Source organism: Aptenodytes patagonicus, unplaced genomic scaffold (assembly GCF_965638725.1).
Source record: "Aptenodytes patagonicus unplaced genomic scaffold, bAptPat1.pri.cur scaffold_238, whole genome shotgun sequence".
Classification (NCBI taxonomy): domain Eukaryota; kingdom Metazoa; phylum Chordata; class Aves; order Sphenisciformes; family Spheniscidae; genus Aptenodytes; species Aptenodytes patagonicus.
Genome location: NW_027472167.1, coordinates 13443 through 23459, shown reverse-complemented (window position 1 = coordinate 23459; position 10017 = coordinate 13443). Strand labels below are relative to the sequence as shown.

The following is a 10017-nucleotide window of genomic DNA, read 5'->3' as shown; positions in this document are numbered from 1 at the left end:
AGCTGGACGTGAGCCGGCAATGGGTGCTTGCAGCCCAGAAAGCCAACTGTCTCCTGGGCTGCATCAAAAGAAGTGAGGCCAGCAGGTCGAGGGAGGTGATTCTGCCCCTCTACTCTGCTCTGGTGAGACCCTACCTGGAGTACTGCATCCAGCTCTGGAGCCCTCAGCGCAGGAAAGACACGGACCTGTTGGAACGGGCGCAGAGGAGAGCCACACAAATGATCAGAGGGATGGAACTCCTCTCCTGTGAGGAAAGGCTGAGAGAGTTGGGGTTGTTCAGCGTGGAGAAGAGAAGGCTCCAGGGAGACCTTATTGCGGCCTTTCAATACTTAAAGGGGGCTTATAAGAAAGATGGGGACAAACTTTTTAGCAGGGCCTGTTGCAATAGGACAAGGGGTAATGGTTTTCAACTAAAGGAGGGTAGATTCAGACTAGATATAAGGGAGAAATCTTTTTACAGTGAGGGCAGTGAAAGACTGGCACAGGTTGCCCAGAGAGGTGGTAGATGCCCCATGCCTGGAAACATTCAAGGTCAGGTTGGACGGGGCTCTGAGCAACCTGATCTAGTTGAAGATGTCCCTGCTTACTTCAGGGGGGTTGGACTAGCTGACCTTCAAAGGTCCCTTCCAACCCAAACTATTCTATGATTCTGTGATTCTAAATCCTCGAATGCCCTTTCTCTGCCTCTCCACTCTTGCCCTGGTAGTTGTGCAAATAGGGTAGTATAATCTTCAAAGAAGTCTGAGTCATGTGAATTATTTCCTGTAAAAGAGTTAGCATGTACTGGATTTGGTTGTTTGGGTAAACCAGTAAGGTTCGGACCCGGAGCAGATGACTCAGAGCAATCAGGATCCTGTAGTCCTGGAGTGGCAATGAAAATGGTATCATTATCTTTAGTTTGATTATGGCTTCCTGCAGAATACCAAGTTAATCCATCTGCAAATATCCACATTGTCTCAGAGTCTGCAGGGCCTGATAAACTCCATCCAGGAAAAACTCTACAGCGTGATGGCTTATTACAGTAGGTTTTATGTAAGGGCTTCTGGAGACTCTCCCTTCCACTCTCCATGGACGTGGTGTATAGTAAGGCTTTGGAAGAATCTGTGGAGGAATACCGATTGCCTTTAGGCCTAGGAAGAGATCTATGGAACATTCCAGGCATAAGACTCCCCTTTTCATCTGTATGGTCCTAAGATCTGCATTGTCCGTGTCCATGCATTCTCTTTAATTTTAAGGCTCTTTTGGCCTTTCCAGTTCCCAGCCCCTACAGAGTGAGTAAGCTTTGCTCTCCAAGCATACCCAGGGGTCTCCTTTCAGCGTAGTGACAAACCCTTCTTGGCGGGAGGGTGGTATCCTTCCTTTCTTCAGTGAAAATTCGCAACGTCGATGCCCGTCCTTGTACCACTGAGAACTCAATGGGACAGCTAACCAGGAGAGTTGATTTCTGGTAGAGGATGGGCTTTTAGTGCATATCCAACAGTCGGGCTTGTTTGCCTCTGCTGCTGTGGTTTGGACTGTGGCTACGTCCGACTTATGGAACGAGTATGTCTAATCCATATTCCACCACAGGCTTACAAGCAAGGCTACCCTGTTAAAACCTAGGCTTCCAAACAAACAAACATAAATAGCAAAAACAACTATCCCTTGGATATAGAGGACAGCACTGAAATCCAGAGGGCTTCCTGACTCCGGAAACCCAAAAGGCATTTAAAGATCTAAAACAAGTAGTCGTGGAAGCTCCCTCATTAGCCCTGCCAGACTAGGACAAGCCTTTTTTATTATAATTACATGAACAGAAAGGAATAGCCAGTTGGCCCAGAAACGTCTGCAAGCCGTAGCGTATTACTCAGCAGAACTAGACCTCGTAATTCAAGGCATGATTTCATGCGCTAGGGCTGTTGCAGCAGCAGCTGTGATGATTGAGAAAGCAAGAAATACGGTGCTGGGGCACCTCCTAACGCTAATGGTGCTCCATGCAGTGAAAGCTGTGTTAACTGAGAAGGGTCATTCCTTATTTACCCATCAATGTTGGAACTGTTACGAATTGATACTACTAACGGAAACAAATATTAGCTTAGAACCATGTGACATATTGAACCCAGCAACCCTACTGCCAGAAACATTACAGCCGGAACAGGGATCTCTTCACGACTGCCTAGAGACTCTGGAATTGAAACCAACAGTGTTGCCAAATGTAAAGGAACAGCCCCTCGACAACCCAGATTTGGTGTTATTCTGCGATGGATCATCCTACTACAAAAGGGACAAGAAGTTACAGGATACACTGTCACCACGCAATTTGTGGTCCTGGAAGCAAGAGCTCTTCTGGGACACAAGCTGCATAATTAATAGCATTAGCTCAAGCGTGTGTTTTAGCAGAAAATCAAACCGCTAACATCTGCGTGGACTCCAAATATGCTCTGGGAGTAGTGTTTGCAGCAGGACTGATCTGGAAAGAGAGTTTCTAACATCAGCGCAACACAAAATAGCACATCGAGAACAAAGTGTGGACCTTCTACGTGCTCTAGAAAAACCAAACCAAGTAGCAGTATTGTACCATAAAGCCCACGAGCGAGCTACTTCTGATCTGACTGAAGGAAACAATCTTGCCGATGGTGCAGCTAAGGCACACCTTGCAACCCTTACAGGTCCAACCAAGAATACAAGGAGAAATGCTATTGACCATAACTGAAGAAGACTTAAAAAGAGAACATGAAACCTTACCCGCAGAAGAAATTGAAAAGTGGAAACATTTAGGAGCAAAACGAGTAAATGGAATCTGGACATTAGAAGGAAAACCTTTTCTCTCTGGGATTATGTTGATACCTTTGGTCAGAGAACTCCAGCATTGGACACACGGAGGAGCATCTTATCTAGAAAATCAGGTCTCTCACTCATGGGTGGCACCTGGATTGACCCAAGTGGTATTACACGTCACAAAAGGATGTTTGAGATGTGCAGAATGTAACACAAACTCCAAAAGAGAGGCAAAAGCAAAAGGAGGGTACCCTTGGGCCTGGATGCCGTTCCAGACGCTACCAATTGACTTTGCAGATATGCCTCCAAAAGATGGGCAAAACCACCTCCTGGTTATAATAGATCAATTATCCCATTGGGTAGAGGCATTCCCTGCCTGAAAAGCAACTGTTCAAATGGTGGTGAAAGCTTTCCTGAAAGATATCATACCACGTTTTGGCATGCCTGAAGAAACAGACTCCAATAAAGGATCACATTTTGCAGCTGAAACATTCAAAAACGTGTATAAAGCTTTAGGAATTTGACAAAGACTGCATACACCTTACCACCCCCAATCCTCGGGACAGGCAGAGGGAATGAACTCTAAAGAGTAAGCTGGCAAAACTTTGTAGAGACACTCAATTAAAATTGACAGAAGCTTTACCATTAGCACTATGGGAATGAGGGCGATGCCCAAACCCCGGTCATAAATTCACTCCTTTTGAGGCTCTCTTTGGAAGACCGGATAGAATTCCAGGAACCTTTGCTCCAGCACGCACAGGCCTTCTGGCAGGGGATGAAGCGGTTACCCAATATGTCTTATATCTACAAGACAGTTTTAGGGCGAAATGCTAGGAAGCTGTAATTACGCAAACTTTACCTTTAGGAAACTGTTTGCATCTGTATCGAGCCGGAGATTCTGGCATGATAAAGGTCTATAAAACTAAAGATGCATCACAACCCAAGTGGGAGGGCCCTGTGCAAGTATTGCTATGTACTTATTCTGCTCTTAAAGTTGCAGGTAAAGACGCAGGGATCCACCACTCTCAGGTGAAAGCCGCACCGAACTCCCAGCCATGATCCTCCTTTTGCTGCTGTTGAACACAATCGGAGGAATTCCACTACAACACGTAACTCCGAGTTCAAACTGGTGGCTGTTACTAGCAAAGACTGCCTTAAATAAATCAGACGACTTTTGTCTATAGAATGGGTCGGGTATCACAAAAGTTGCAACTACGTTTTGTAGGCGTGAGCGCAGCCCCGGTCGCTAATACATAACGACTCAAACTTGTCCAGCTTTGAGGTGAACCTAACCTATAGTCAGCTTCCCAGCATAGGAAAAGTCTCAACGCTGGCCGCATGGACAGCTCAACGTGCTATGTGATGCCAACTTCTCAGTGTTACTCCAGCAGAATTTTGCATGGATCTGGTTAACGCTACTGCACCATCAGTAAACTTGAACCACAATGATTTAATCTGTAACACAACAACAAAGGCTTCCTATTATTCTGCTGGTAGATCTATCTCCCAAAAGGATGATTTCTGTGACGTGGACACCAGGCCTGTATTTACGTACCCAAAAATGCAACCGGCGGACCGTGCACGCTTGGAAGACTCAAAGTGTCCCTACTAACAAGAAATACCTCGTCCAAATATTAGGCAAAAAGAAGCAGAAGGAGCCTACCTCAGGCTCTACCGTTGGATTGTGACTCAAATACAAGCCTGTTAAGGAAAGCGGAAGCAGTAGCCTTAAGCATCTCATTGGTGGGAGTCCCTGCACTAGCACTAGGAGCCAACCTCCAGCTGACAAAGGTGGTCTGTACGCCAGCAAAAACTTGGAATGCCCCCTCCGCTTTGATTGCATTAGTAGAGGAGGAGCAGCAGTCGAACAGGGAAGCAATCTTACAAAACAGAGCAGCCATAGACTACTTGTTACTGAGGGCCAACCACGGGTGTGAAGATTGTGAAGGACTTTGTTGTTTCGATCTCACAGATAACAGTAAACCTGTAGAAGCCCAACCGTAAAACTTTCAAACTTTGGCACAAAATGTAAGACAGGACCCAGAAGAAATAGAACGGTGGAACTGGATGTCAAATGTATTTCCTTCTACTACCCCAATATTGAAACAATTTATCAGTTTAGTATTAACGATATTAGGAGTTTTGCTTATTTTAGGGATTACGGTGTGCTGGTTTACTCAAGCATGCCCAGCCTGTCTTGCTCAAATTAGTGGTTACGAATACTATTCTGCTCCAATTGAAGGTGTGCAGGTATGCACAAAACAAAAGGAGGGAATGTTACCTAAGAAAAAGCTACAATGTAAAGATGGCTCCCAAGACATGCACAATTGAACTTGACCGACAGTGATCTCAGCTGTGTAAGCGGGTTTGCTGCTAGCAGGAACCAGACCAAACTGGCTGAAAGCAGCCAAGTTGCAACAAAGTCTTGCAAACTCAGCTAATAAATATGCATTAAGCGGACTTGCCCAGAGGGGGTTCGCATGTACAAATACTCAAAAGCGCACGGTAACAGGCACTGTTGTGGCTAAAGCCAATAGGTTCTGTAAATTGTAAAAATGAGTATGTGACTAGTCTTAGGATTGCATATCAGGAATCAAGAGTTGTAACATGGCGTCCTTCTCATGCTCCCAGCCGAGAGCACCTTTAGTACTGGCAATAGGAACGGGTTTTAGCTAGTGCGTACTTTTGCTGCCTTTTTTCCCGATACCTGTGCATGAACTAGAAGGGAAGAAAAATGCAGGCAAATCCCTGTTGGTAACAAGAGAGCCAGATGTGGGACCTGTGGCTGAGCCGGGGGACAGGGAGCACCCCTGGACCAGCCTTGGGGCTTGCTGCCAACCTGCCTTCAACTCAGCTCTCCCAGCAGGACATTGCCCAGGAGTTACGTTGAGTTTTGCTGTTTTCCTTCAGGAACCACGTTCCACACGAAGCACAGCCAGAGCTGAGCCTGTGCGAGGAGAAAACTTCAGGTACAGCTGGGGCTGATGGTGACAGTTCCCGCCAGCTGTCCAGGTCAGAGAGATGCAGATAAGATGCCACAGAGGGGACACCGACTGACTGCCACTTCTCTTGCAGGAACAGGGTTTAACAGCAGGAGGGAGCCAGGGCAAAAGGGCCTATGAGGTCAAAAAAAGCATCAAACGCCCAGAGCACAAACCAGAGGGAGAAGAGAAATAGGTGCAGGTCACATGGCTGGGACAGTGCTTTCAAGGTACCATCTGCCACAGAAACACGATGATCGTAAAAGGCATCGGGAGGTTACGGAGTGACTGAGAAAAGTGCCTGGCCGAGAGAAGAGCCCGGAGAGACAGGAGGCAAGAAAGAGATGGAGGTGGAAAAGATGGCCTGTTGAAACTGAGGATGCTCATACTGTGCAGGGTCTTGTGAAGGCACTGGTGGCTGAGCAGCTGATGGGGAAGGAGCGGGGACCTGGCTTCTGCTGCAGGTGCTTGTGGTGTCACCTGCTGCTGAGTAACTGATAGGGCAGGAGTTTTTAAATCACTTGTGCAGATGTGTCGTGGTTTAACCTCAGTCGGGAACTGAGCACCACACAGCCGCTTGCTCACTTCCCCGCCCCACCCCCACCCCGGTGGGATGGGGGAGAGAATTGGAAGAGCACAAGTGAGAAAAACTCGTGGGTTGAGATAAAAACAGTTTAATAACTGAAATAAAATGATAATAATAATAAGATAATAATACTACACAAAGCAAGTGATGCACAGTACAATTGCTCACCACCCGCCGACCGATGCCCAGCCAGTCCCTGAGCAGCGGCCCCCCCCGCCAGGTTTCCCCAGTTTATGTACTGAGCATGACGTCACATGGTATGGAATGTTTCGTTGGCCAGTTTGGCTGTGCCCCCTCCCAGCTTCTTGTGCACCTGCAGCCTTCTCAGTCGGTAGAGCATGGGAAACTAAAAAGTCCTTGGCTAGTGTAAGCATTACCTAGCAACAACTAAAACGTGGGTGCGTTATCAACTTTGTTCTCATCCTAAATCCAAAACACTGTACCAGCTACGAGGAAGGAAATTAACTCTATCCCTGCCGAAACCAGGACAAGATGCTAGTGATATCACTTGTGACTGAGCAGCAGATAGGTAGGAAAAGACGCATGGCCTGCCTAGGTGTCTGTGATTGTCTTTCGTGGCAGGAACTAGCCCATTGCTTTCTCAGGTGCTTGTGACGTTACTGGTGGCTGAGTAGCTGATAGGGCAGGAGTTGCTATGTGATTTGTGAAGGTGTTTTTTGATGTCATATGTGCTTGAGAAGATGATAGGGCAGGCATAGAGAACTGTGTTATGCAGGTGCTGTACGCATAGCTAAATAAAAAGAATAAATTCCCTTGGTAATTCTGTGCTGAAGTGTCCTTGCCTCTCTCCTAGGCCGGCGAGGAACTGGCTTTTACACAGGTCACCAGAGCATGACTGCTGCCAAGAAAGATCCCTGCGCTTGGCTACTCACCTGGACCCCGTTCCTGCTCACGTCCCCGTTCTCAATGCCTCTCTCTCACTGGATACGATTTCTAGAGGGCACGGGAGTCCCAAGCACCGGCATTTGGAGATGAAAGAGGATGCCGATGGAGAAGCACCTTCGCTCATTTTGCAGCGAGTCTCACGGTAGGCTTGGGAGCTGGGTGTTTATACTTTCTGTGAGGAAGAAATGCCTACGTGTTTCTGCCTCAGTTTTACCTCAGAAACCGATTTCCTATCTAGGATGCCTTGCGACAGGCTCAGAAATGGGCCAGAAGGTGCATGAACTGCAGCTCTTGCGGGACACAGCAAAAGCATCTTCAAGGTGAAGTGTTGTCTTCTTTACTCAAACTCCACTGCCCAAGTTTGCCAGGAAACCAGGTTCTTCACCGAAACAAGGAAGAAGGAAGAGTGGAAAGCCGTTTTCTTAACACGATGACCCTGTTGATGGGGACCGTCAGTGGCAATGTTTGTAATGCCTTGTTTCTGTTGTCTCTCTTGTACCAAATGTCGCGCCTGGGAGAAGACACCATGAACCACACACAAGTGACCTGAGCCTCTGGAGATGCTCTGTTCCCGGGCATTATTTTCCCTGAGATCTCTACATGCTAATTTAATATGCTCAGCAGGTGTAGAAAGCTTCCACCGTTCGGGATCACAAGGGTGCTTTCATAAAGGAAGTCGCAAGTTAAAAAATTTCAAAAAAGCCCCAAACCCTTCTGTTCTTTGTTCAACGGTCAAACTTTCTACAGAAATCACAAGCGCCACTTAGGACTGGGTTTGGTTATGACGGCAATTTTGTTGTTTCGATCATAAATGTCAAGTTTGGTGGTTAGCATGCTTTTGAGAACGTTTGTCTGCAGCCTTTGATGGTCAGTTGCAGGTTGTGATGGCAAGCTCAGTCACAAGTACCGAACGCTTCTGTCCGTAAGCCACGCACCTGAAACACCTGGCAAAGAGTGAGGCAACATTTCCTGGTGATTTTCAGTCCTCCTCTCCAGAGTTTTCTTTGGATTTCTTTTTCTTCTTCACTTTCTTGCATTTCTTTTTCAATTGTGGATCACCAGAATGCTTCTGTCTTTCGCCGCCACCTTTTGGGTGCACTGTTGCCCCCCTCTGCACAGGACTGTTTCCTCTTTCTGCATGTTTCTTTTTCATTTGCCTGGCAAGAGCCTGCAGCCTCTGGGTGAACTGGCACTGGTGGGAGCGCACGTTGTTCAAGCGAGTATTTCCCCGGCTGCTGCTCACCTACCGAACCAGGATGCGAGTCCGCCCTGTGGCCGCTCAAGCCATGCACATCTTCTCTTCCGGAGCTTCTGCCATCACCAGGGCTGTTTCTCTCCCTGTGGGAAGAGCTGTGCAGGTTCCCACTGCCACACGCCAGCCGATGGTGAGTGCGCTTCTGCGTTTCCGTGCGGCGCGTGTGCCTCCACCTGGGAGGCAGACAGTCTGGTTGGCTTCTGTTCAGCTTCTCCCCCTCCTCAGTGTCAGAGCGCGCTCTCTTCCTGCCACAGTGCTGCGGGGGAGTTCCTGCAGAGTCCCGTGTTTTTCTCTTCCCTTGGACCCTCTGCATATTTCTCCACCTCCTTGATTTCTCAGTCCCACGATGCCTCCAGCAAATGGACTCTTCAGCACGTGGCCCAGCTTTGCCACGCAAGTGCTCTTTGTCCCTTGGCATTCAGCGCCTGCTCCAGGGGTCAAATCACGGTGCCTGGAGAAACAACAGTGATCCTAGTCAAGGGTTGTTCTTGCAGCCTCCTCGTGGCTCCAGTCTCATCCTGCCACCTTCTGGCAGCACTTGATAAGACACGCAGAAGACTGAACTGGCACTAGAAGCTGGAAATGCGATCATGGTCTTCCAGCCATGCCTGTCCCTTTTAGAGCAGTAACTCATCTTTACACCCTCTCGGAGCTCCATTCCGCCTCCTCTCGCAGCTAGCCAGTCTCAGAGAGCAGACAGCTAGCAATTTATACAAGCGCAACAGTTTAGTGCCAGACAAGGAAGGAGAAGAAAGGACCTGGCGAACTGCAGAACAGACAGAACTCAACCGGACCAACAGCCATTCTCTCCTGGGAGAGAAAGCAAAACCCACCGGAGGAGAACAGCACCAACGAGATCAGTAACAGGAGAGGGAGTGTATTCTGAACACCCTTTCACACTTGTTCTTACCTGGCATAGAACAGTAAATATGCATGCTGGCAGAGGACCGTCTCGATGTCACAAAGAACCACAGAGGCCTCATTCATCTTGTACCGCCGTCCATCGCTGGCCTGCAAAGAAAGGCAGCGCTATCTTCAGATGAACTGCAGGGTTTTTAAAACAAAAACACAGGCAGGACACCCCTGCAGGACACAATACACCAACGCAAATCACAAAGTTGACTTTTACCTTTATGAAGCAGTGATAGTGTCCTGTCTGACAGCCGGAACCTTCATGTACCAGGACGGCATACAAGGAATAGAGGAGTGGTTCTCCAGCCGCCTGAGACACATATGCACCAAGGTCCAAATATTCCGGATACTGCACAACCTAAAGAGAGACCGAGACGACTCCAAAATTATCCCGAGAGTCTTCAGGAAGCAGCCTGAGAAAACCTTGTCACCAAGCACAGGCTAGAGGTATAGAAATAGATCTTCTTGGTTCATCCGAACCAGGTGTTGCCATTTCATCATTTAAGCGGCAGAAAACTGTTCTTGGCCAAACCAGTTCTTCACGCGCACCGTAGGTGCTTATCTTCGCATTGGAACTTTCCTCTTACCACGAGGGAAAGAGCAAGGCATAGCTGTTGCAT

The 10017-nt window shown here is 47.9% G+C and overlaps 1 long non-coding RNA gene across 1 annotated transcript; it reads left to right on the top strand.

Moving 5' to 3' along the window:
* The first annotated feature begins 6810 nt into the window (after positions 1–6810).
* LOC143173756 (uncharacterized) lies at positions 6811–7871 on the top strand. The gene is made up of 3 exons (XR_012997761.1): positions 6811–6853; positions 7139–7372; positions 7469–7871. It is a non-coding gene; the product is annotated as an uncharacterized LOC143173756 (long non-coding RNA).
* Positions 7872–10017: the final 2146 nt, after the last annotated feature.